The sequence below is a fragment of the Salvelinus sp. IW2-2015 genome, linkage group LG16 (assembly GCF_002910315.2).
Source record: "Salvelinus sp. IW2-2015 linkage group LG16, ASM291031v2, whole genome shotgun sequence".
Lineage (NCBI taxonomy): Eukaryota > Metazoa > Chordata > Actinopteri > Salmoniformes > Salmonidae > Salvelinus > Salvelinus sp. IW2-2015.
Window position 1 is genome coordinate 18,014,137 of NC_036856.1, and position 9,680 is coordinate 18,023,816.

Sequence of the window (9,680 nt, forward strand, 5' to 3'; positions counted from 1 at the left end):
ACTAATTATGATTAAACCCATGGTCTTACAAACCTCGGGGATTGGTCAAAGCTATTGATTGATCGATAGTTATTATCATTGGGATTGAAAATTCTCTTGACACGTTTCTAATCATAGAATTACATAGAATCCCTATTAATTCAGTATGCTCTCTGGGCCTTGTTAAGATTTGTCATTTAACTTTTAAAATGTATTACTTTTTTATTGTGGCATCAACACAACCTGTCATGTTTTCATCTGATTGTCAATCACTTCAAAGGACTCCTTTGCTTAGATACATGTGCATGTTCATCCACTCACAACATACAGTATTTCCAGCCTCCAAACAGTGGTGAATGGAAAGAGACATCTGTTACACAAAACATGAAAAAGTGTAATGACATTTTGCGATTGTCATTAGGCCAGAATTTTTTCGTCCACTGTTGTCTGCATATCTCTTTGTTGGTCACTCATCTCAGCCTTGGCAAAATGTCAGGGTGTTCGTCTAACCACATCGCATTGTTGAGCATAGGTTCCACCAGTTTAAGTCCATTCGTTCATTTTTCATGCCTGACATGCTGTGATGATAACAAGTGGTGAAATAGCCTACAGTTTTCTTGACATTTAGTTTTAATTATTGTGATAGGCTCATGTTTTACTGGTACTGCATACCCCCACTATTTATTTTGCGGGACACCATACTGGACCCTATGGTTTACATCACCACTGCATGTAAACACAACAGAAGTAGAAAAATTCTAATCGTGTTATGAATAGTTTTGAAGCTCTGTGCCTCCTTTATAACTAACCATCACATGCAAAACATTATTAGTTGTAGGTTTTATAAAAACACATTGAATACAAGAGACTGGGTTAATCGAATGTATCTATCGTTTTGTTTTGTTTGATGAGCATTTATATGAACATTTGTTAAAATTGCATGATTGCATGCTAGAAATAATGTAGTTTCAATCTGCAATCATGGATGTGCGTGGCGACAGTTTGTGGAGAAGTTTTTGGCCTCCCTAGTTTAGACTTTTTCTCCCGAGCTATAGCTCACCTTGGTCATATGTTGACTGGTATTTTTGTATTATGATTTCTAATCTTTCTCAAACTTTACAGTTGTCCAATTTCCGATGCATAATGATTAAGTTCATATTTCATGTAATTTACCATAAAAAAAACTGCTCACAGCATAACTGACTGCTGCATAGATCATTTTTTTTTAATTTAATCTAACATTGGTGATTCATGATAGAATTCTCGCCTGCCACGCGGGAGGCCCGGGTTCGATTCCCGGCCAATGCATTAACATGTTTTGCTTTGGTCACCCATGTTATTTTGGTTTATAGAACCCTTATAGAAGGGTTGATTGTTGAGCAACAAAACCGACACGTGCGTAACTATGGGGCAAAACATGTAAACTATATTTTGTCTCCAATGTTTATTGAAAACAAATACATTTGCACAATGAGCACTTGTTGTCTCTCAAATATATTGTTACAGTTGTTGGTTAGCTAGCTAGTGAATTTTTGCCATATTAACATAGGTAGTTAAAATACCTCAAAACAAGACATGGTATCAAGAACAAGATAAAACTAGCTGAAACGAGACATCTACTATTCCCTACATGACAGGTTCTTGTCATTGTTGCTAGTTATCTGACCATCAGAATCACAACAACATACTGACTTCTGCCCCATTGAAAGATGCGCATCGTTTTCGTGACGTTGTCAGCGAATCCATGTAAATTGTTATTATCCGCTCTTCCCTCTAACACTTCTTGTAGTATGTTTACCTGCTCCGATCCCTGTAGTTGACTTATTTGTATTTATTATGGATCCACATTCTTCCTGGAGTCTGGCAAAATTAAGGCAGTTATACAATTTTAAGAACATTACAATACATTCATAACAGATTTCACAACACACTAAGTGTGTGCCCTCAGGCCACTACTCCACTATCTACAACACCAAATCCATTTGTACGTGTGTAAATAGTGCGTATGTTATCGTGTATGCGTGTGTCTGCCTATGTTTGTGTTGCTTCACAGTCCCCGCTTTTCTATAAGGTGTATTTTTATCAGTTTTTTCTAATCTGATTCTACTGCTTGCATCAGTTACCCGATGTGAAATAGAGTTCGGTGTATTCATGGCTGTATGTAGTACTGTGCGCCTCCCATAGTCTTTTCTGGACTTGGGGTCTGTGAAGAGACCTCTAGTGGCATGTCTTGTGGGGTATGCATGGGTGTCTGAACTGTGTGCTAGTCGTTTAAACAAACAGCTGCTTTTAATATGTCAATACCTCTCACAAATACAAATAGTGAAGTCAATCTCTCCTCCATTTTGAACCAGGAGAGATTGACATGCATATTATTGTTTGCTCTCTGTGTATATCCAAGGGCCAGCTGTGCTGCCCTGTTCTGAGCCAATTGCAATTTTCCCTCTTTATGGCACCACCTGATCCCACGACTGAACAGTAGTCCAGGTGTGACAAAACTAGAGCCTGTAGGACCTGCCTTGATGATGATGCTGTTAAGAAGGTAGAGAAGCCCTTAATTATGAACAGACTTGAACAGACTCCTGCCGTCCCTAGGAGGGGTGCGTCACTTGAGTGGGTTGAGTTACTGACGTGATCTTCCTGTCTGGGTTGGCGCCCCCCCTTGGTTTGTGCTGTGGTGGAGATCTTTGTGGGCTATACTCGGCCTTGTCTCAGGATTGTAAGTTGGTGGTTGAAGATATCCCTCTAGTGGTGCGGGGGCTGTGCTTTGGCAAAGTGGGTGGGGTTATATCCTTCCTGTTTGGCCCTGTGGGTATCATCGGATGGGGCCAAGTGTTCTCTGACCCCTCCTGTCTCAGCTCCAGTATTTATGCTGCAGTAGTTTATGTGTCGGGGGGCTAGGGTCAGTGGTTATATCTGGAGTACTTTCCTGTCTTATCCAGTGTCCTGTTGAATTTAAGTATGCTCTCTCTAATTCTCTCCTTCTCTCTTTCTTTCTCTCTCTCGAGGACTGAGCCTAGACATGCTAGGACGACCGGAGGATGATATCCTTGCTGTCCCAGTCCACCTGGCCTTACTGCTGTTCCAGTTTCAATGTTCTGCCTGCGGTTATGGAACTGACCTGTCCGACCGTGCTACTTGTCCCAGACCTGCTTTTTTCAACTCTTAATGATCGGCTATGAAAAAGACTGACATTTATCCTGATATTATTTGACCATGCTGGTATTTTATGAACATTTTGACATCTTGGCCATGTTGTTAATATCTCCACCCGGCACAGCCAGAAGAGGATGGCCACCCTCATAGCCTGGTTCCTCTCTAGGTTCTTCTAGGTTTTGGCCTTTCTAGGGAGTTTTTCCAGGCAGGGCTTCTACACCTGCATTGCTTGCTGTTTGGGGATTTAGGCTGGGTTCCTGTACAGCTTCGAGATATTAGCTGAGTACGAAGGGCTATTTAAATAAACTTGATTGATTGATTGACTTGGTCAGTCAGGAAGTCCTGTTGTTTTTCATAATATATTTTTTAGGTAGGTACATCATAGTTTAAAGATGCACTATGCAGAAATTGCTCTGCATTTCCTGGTTGTAAAATTTGAATAGTTCCCCTAATTTCAGTTTGTGACAAAAGAGCAAGTGTAGTTGCACTGTTTAATCTCTGCTAAAATGTTAGATTGTGCCAAACGAAAAATGTTAGCTAGCTACAGTGCTTCAGAAATTTCAACCCTTGACTTTATCCACATTTTGTTGTTACAGCCTGAATTCAAAATGGATTAAAAATATAAAAATGTTCTCACCCATCAATACACCAATACCACATAATGAAAGTGAAAAATGTTTTAGAACATTTTAGCAAATGTATTGCAAATGAACTACAGATCTCATTTACATAAGTATTCACACTAGGGATGTGACAATTGTACAATTTATCTTAATGTTTAAACAGCAATATTCACAATTCAGAGTGGGTTCTGCATATGAGCTAGGGGGGGGGGGCAATGCAGTTCAATGTACCGATATAGACAATTTGACTTTGTGGCTGTGGAACTAGTGGAAACCTTACGAGATGGCGCTCGCTCACCTTATGGCTGGCCCCCACCCACTAAGCAACGATGGTATTAATAACGTTTTAGGTTCTCTGTTGTGTGCCTCTTTCCAAGTGTTCAGTACGTACTTCATCTCACTTCCCTGACCCAGTCTGTAATACCTACATGTTTCAAACAAACCACCATAGTCCTGTCCCAAGAAAGGAAGGTAACCTGCCTAAATGATTACCGCCCCGTAGCACTCACGTCGGTAGCCATGAAGTGCTTTGAAAGGCTGGTCATGGCTCACATCAACGCCATAATTGCGGAAAACCTAGACACACTCCATTTCGCATACCGCCCCAACAGATCCACAGATGACGCAACCTCAATCTCACTCCACACTGCCCTTTCTCACCTGGACAAAAGGAACACCTATGTGAGAATGCTTTTCATTGACTACAGCTCATCATTCAACACCATAGTGCCCACAAAGCTCATCACTAAGCTAAGGACCCTGGGACTAATCACCTCCCTCTGCAACTGGATCCTGGACTTCCTGACGGGCCACCCCCAGGTGGTAAGGGTAGGCAACAACACATCTGACACGCTGATTCTCACCATAATTAAAAAATGTACCTTTAGGATGATAATCGGGCCTGTTAGTGGAAATTTCGTGATAACTGCGCTGAATTTTAATTTTGTCAATTCAAATTGAAAAATGATTTCGGTTAAGGATTTTTTTCAGTGATTAAATGTTCATACCCCTAATTCACACCCCTGAGTCAATACATGTTAGAATCACCTTGGGTAGCAATTACAGCTGTGGGTATTTCTGGGGAAGTCTCTTAAGAGCTTTCCACACCTGGATTGTACAATATTTGCATTATTCTTCATGCTCCGTAAAGTTGGTTGTTGATCATCGCTAATCATAGAATTACATAGAATCCCTATTAATCCAATAGGATCTCTCTGGGCCTAGTTGTAAAGATTGGTCATTTAACTTTTAAAATGTATTACCTTTTTATTKWGGCATCAACACAACCAGTCATGATGTTTTCATTTGATTGTCAATCACTTCAAAGGACTTCTTTGCTAGGATACATGTGCATGTTCATCCACTCACAACATACAGTATTTCCAGCCTTCAAACAGTGGGGAATGGAAAGAGACTGTTACACAAAACATCAAAAAGTGTAATGACATTTTGCGATTGTCATTAGGCCAGAATTTTTTCGTCCACTGTTGTCTGCGTTTCTCTGTGTTGGCCACTCATCTCTGACTTGGCCAAAAATTGCAGTATTTTCATCTAACCACATCGCATTTTGGAGCATAGGTTAGGAGGACCACCCATTTTCAAGTCAATTCGTTCATTTTTCATGCCTGACATGCGGTAATGATAAAAAGTGGTGCAATAGCCTACAGTTTTCTTGACATTTAGCTTTAATTATTGTGATAGGCTCATGTTTTACTGGTACTGCATGTAGTCCTCGTTAGTATAGTGGTCAGTATCCCCGCCTGTCACGCGGGAGACCGGGGTTCAATTCCCCGACGGGGAGGACAGTTTTTTTTTTTTTACGTTTTTCAATGTTGATTTGTAATCGTTATACCTGAAACCTCACCATTTTACTTGGATGGACATTTGTGTTCGTTATGCGCATCAGTAATTGGTTGTCATGGGCAAGAGAAAATGTAGAATATGATCATTAAACGCCATGATTGGCTGTAAGGAGAACAGTATAGATACATTATATACTACACAAGCTTACAACTTACTTAACTTGTTATAGTATAAAAAACACGAGATACCAAACACACTCACCGGGTAAGGTCTCCACCGTATTAGGTTTTTCCGCTTTTAGTTTAAATGCACCTTATTGCTGGAACCAACTGCAAAATGCAGTGCAATTTGACGCTCTGCAATTTAAAGATATTGATTGGGGAACTATTTGCTGAGGAATGTTTCTGTTTTTCTTGATTGTTGTGCTTTAGTTTTGTTTGTATTTGATTTGGTGTATGAATTGTATGTGCAGGGCTCCCTTGCGAAAGAGACCCTGGCCTTAATGGTGACTCCCTGTTTAAAAAAAGGTATAATAATAATGCTATAGGTGAAGGTAATATGCAGTTGGTTTATTTGGAGTACTTTTGCCTACTAAGTTCAGTTTCCGTAGTGTAGTGGTTATCACGTTCGCCTAACACGCGAAAGGTCCCCGGTTCGAGACCGGGCGGAAACATATTTTCAAAAAGTAAATAGTAGTGTTAATCTATGGCCAATGTCTGAAAATAAACAAACAAATAAATACAATATTCATGTGTTGCACAATCAATAACAATATTGTTTTGAACATTCTTTGGGACACTGACTTCCGACTGAACGTTATACTCAATGCACTTATCAATTGGTGTTGATTAAGATGTAGTCAAAAGTGCATTATAGTAGCTTGGAAATACAATACATTTCTAAAGGAGGCAAAAAAATGGTAGGAAAACCTTTTGTCTTCATTGTGATGTCGTCAGTTTGACAATTGGCTCATTCATCCCCCTCCTCTCCCCTGTAACTATTCCCCAGGTCGTTGCTGCAAATGAGAACGTGTTCTCAGTCAACTTACCTGGTAAAATAACGGTAAAATAAATAAATAAATAAAACTTGAGGATCCAGTATAACGTTAGCCAGAAAGCTCAAATCGAGGGGAGCGCACCGGATTATAGCTAGCTAACTTTAGCATGGCTAGGTCATTTTTTTACAAACTTTGCTAGGTTATGGTAACATTGCCATCTGTCCACAGTAAAGTTGAGGACATTGTAATGATGACAAGTTGTTTCTTACTAATTATTTGCGTACTTTAGCACTGTAATTGTATTTCCAAGCCACTGTTCATGGCTTGCTTGCACACTGTTACAATATTGTTATGAAGGTTCTCTTGAGGACTGGTGCTTGACTGAAAGTTCTACCAAAGATTGTTTAGTATGAAGATGCCTAGAAACTGCTTTTCAAATAGGCGTTCCCGGAAGCATTGGCCCATTTCGTCCTTTGGGTTTAAAAACGATGTTCTTCTACTTAATGCATTCTCCATTGGGGCTGACAAAGATGTTTTCTATTTGTAACAAAGTCATTTAAATGTTTTTTATTTAAGACCAAGGTCTCTTTAACAGATGAGCCTTGAATTACATAAATTACAGAAAATACACACATCAAAATACAAAATGCAAACAAAGATAAACACGGTCATGAAAACCAAACACAGTAAAAAGGTCCTCAATCAGCTTTCTGAATTGACTTAGAGGCACCAAAACATTACATTTAAGAACATTTTCAAGCTGTTTCCACAAATAAGGTGCAAGAAACTAAAAGCTGATTTACGTATCTCCGTAGAGACCAAAGGAATTTTCAGAGCTAGCCATCCCTGAGACCGGGTGTGGTAACTCGTATGCCTAAAGTTTAGTAATCATCATCGCAGAGTACGACCCTGCCTCACACAGGAAGCGGCGCAGGTCCTAATCCAGGCACTTGTCATCTCCCGTCTGGATTACTGCAACTCGCTGTTGGCTGGGCTCCTGCTGTGCTAACATTAGAACCTCCTACAGACTCATCCAGAACGCCGCAGCCGTCTGTGTTCAACCTTCAAGTTCTCTCACGTCACCCCGCTCCTCCGCTCTCTCCACTGGCTTCCAGTGGAAGCTCGCATCGCTACAGACCATGGTGCTTGCCTACGGAGCTGTGAGGGGAACGGCACTCGTACCTTCAGGCTTCTGATAGGCCTACACCCAAACAGGCACTGCGTTCATCCACTCTGGCCTGCTCGCCTCCCTACGTCTGAGGAAGTACAGTTGCTCCAGCCCGTCAAAACTGTTCGTGCTCTGGCACCCCAATGGTGGAACAAACTCCCTCACGACGCCAGGTCAGCGGAGTCAATCACCACCTTCCGGAGACACCTGAAACCCACTCTTTAAGGAATACTAGGATAGGATAAAGTAATCTCCTAACCCCCCCCCCCCTTAAATGATTTAGATGCACTATGTAAGTGGTTGTTCACGGATATCATAAGGTGAATGCACCAATTTTGTAAGTCGCTCTGGATAAGAGCGTCTGCTAAATGACTTAATGTAAATGTAAATGTAAATGTAAATGTTAGGTACAGTGAGACTTTTTGTAAAGGGCTTTATAAATGAAACATAGCAATGTATCAACCTACGTGACATCAGTGGGCCAACATTCTTCTGGTAGAGAAACAGTGAGAAGTACAAAAAATTGTCACTTGTAATAAAGTGCAGTGCGCTATGATAACCTGCATGTAATGGCATTATGAAGTGGCAGCTGCGTTTATTGAGATGATGTTGCATAGTTAGGACCGATAGGAACGTCAACTGAATAATCTGCTTTATACTATTAGCGAGAGGCAGGACCTAGTTCTAGGGGTGGGCAGTATACCGGTATGAAGTGAATTGGTCTCTGACGTGCCATGATATGGATTTTGCCATATCTGTGCATATCATGATACATTTAATATTATGAAATAAGGCGTTTTTGTTTAGTAAAAATGTCAGTCGAGTGATACAGCCTGGTAGGTAGTTCAAATAGTTATTTTCTTCAAAAATGTAGCCTTTCTTAGCAAAGGAAAAAAAATGCGAAGCATGGACATTACATGCAACTGCCTGCGAATAAAAGTCAAGAAACAAGCATGCGTGTCAAAGTGTGAGAGGAGTAGGCAGGAGCAGTCGCAGGTTTAGAACTACTGAATTATTTTTAAAGCACCATATAAAAGCGGGATGAAACCCAATGTGCAAAATAATAAGTACTAATAGTGGAGAGATCTGTCAGAGAAAACAAGCAACATTTACAATGACCGACAAAGACAATGACAGGGAGTATATATACAGTGGGGGAAAAAACGTATTTAGTCAGCCTGTAATATTTCAAGGTCCTGGAGTGACCTAGCCAGTCTCCAGATCTCAACCCCATAGAAAATCTTTGAGGGAGTTGAAAAGTCCGTGTTGCCACGCAACAGCCCCAAAACTCACTGTCTAGAGGAGATCTGCATGGAGGATGGGCCAAGATATGACAGCATACAGTGGTGAAAACCTTGTGAACTTACAGAAAACATTAACCTGTTGTCATTGCGAACAAAGGGTATATAACAAAGTATTGAGATAAACTTTTGTTATTGACCAAATACTTATTTTCCACCATAATTTTCAAATAAATTCATTAAAAATCCTACAATGTGATTTTCTGGATTTTATTTTCTCATTTTGTCTGTCATAGTTGAAGTGTACCTATGATGAAAATTACAGGCCTCTCTCATCTTTTTAAGTGGGAGAACTTGCACAATTGGTGGCTGACTAAATACTTTTTTGCCCCACTGTACAGTGATAGAGTGGGGATTGGAACCAGGTGTGTGTAATGATGACGAGACAAGTTCGGGGTTGATGAGTGAAGGGCGTTTGCCAGCAGCAGGTTCGGCAGCAGCTAGAAGGCCGGCGATGTCGAACGCCTGAGCTGGACAGGATGGGGAGCCAAAGCGAAGGCTGGTGTGATCCTACTCCGGTGCCAGGGCCGTCTAATAGCCTCGAACACACTGAAAAGGTGTGAGGTTAGTGGAGGAGTGACGGAGGGAGTTTTGTGAGTATTCTGCCCAAGGCAGAAACGCAGGCCGGTCTTGACATTAACTACGAATGTACC

General features: G+C 40.9%; 2 non-coding genes across 2 annotated transcripts; both read left to right on the forward strand.

Annotated features, from left to right (window-relative positions):
* Nucleotides 1-5,487: 5,487 nt before the first annotated feature.
* trnad-guc (transfer RNA aspartic acid (anticodon GUC)) lies at nucleotides 5,488-5,559 on the forward strand. Its single transcript has one exon. It is a non-coding gene; the product is annotated as a tRNA-Asp (tRNA).
* Nucleotides 5,560-6,161: 602 nt separating this feature from the next.
* Nucleotides 6,162-6,234, forward strand: trnav-aac (transfer RNA valine (anticodon AAC)). Its single transcript has one exon. It is a non-coding gene; the product is annotated as a tRNA-Val (tRNA).
* Nucleotides 6,235-9,680: the final 3,446 nt, after the last annotated feature.